This window comes from Cucurbita moschata, unplaced genomic scaffold (genome assembly GCF_002738365.1).
Source record: "Cucurbita moschata cultivar Rifu unplaced genomic scaffold, Cmos_1.0 Cmo_Scf00274, whole genome shotgun sequence".
Lineage (NCBI taxonomy): Eukaryota > Viridiplantae > Streptophyta > Magnoliopsida > Cucurbitales > Cucurbitaceae > Cucurbita > Cucurbita moschata.
The window spans coordinates 4,461-4,999 of NW_019268790.1; positions in this window are offsets into that span (position 1 = coordinate 4,461).

Below are 539 nucleotides of genomic sequence, written 5' to 3' on the forward strand. Positions count from 1 at the left end.
ATAATGTAGTTGAACTTGAATTCATGAAATAGTGCATCATATTGGCCTTATTTATCTTAATTTTGGTCAAATTAGCTTCGAGAGGGTAAAAAATTGTAGGAGTCAATGTCAGAATAGGCAAACCGAGTGTTTTAAGCATAAGGACTATGCGCAGCCATGCTGAGCTGTGAAGTCGAGGGGTTCTTTTTGTTGTAAGTTGACGTGTGGCGCAATAAGGCGCTGACCCTTGTGCAGGCTAAATTGGGTCGACGTGCGGGTCAAGGGACGATTACTGGGTCGCGGCATGGGTGCTGGGCTATTGCAGATGGGTCTTAGGTAATTGGGCTTCGCCGTGGACTGTCAGGTTTTGGGCTGCAGGCGTTGCGGGTTGGATGGGTAGACGTGGGATCGGGGGTGCTAGGCTGCTGAGCTAGGCTGCAAACATTGGGTTGGGTTGGCTATTATAATTGGGTCGTGAGTGTGTGTTGGACCGAACCAATGGATTGGCAGTGGGTTGTGGGTTTGAGTTTAACCGAGATCCGGATTCGGATCTAGATTCG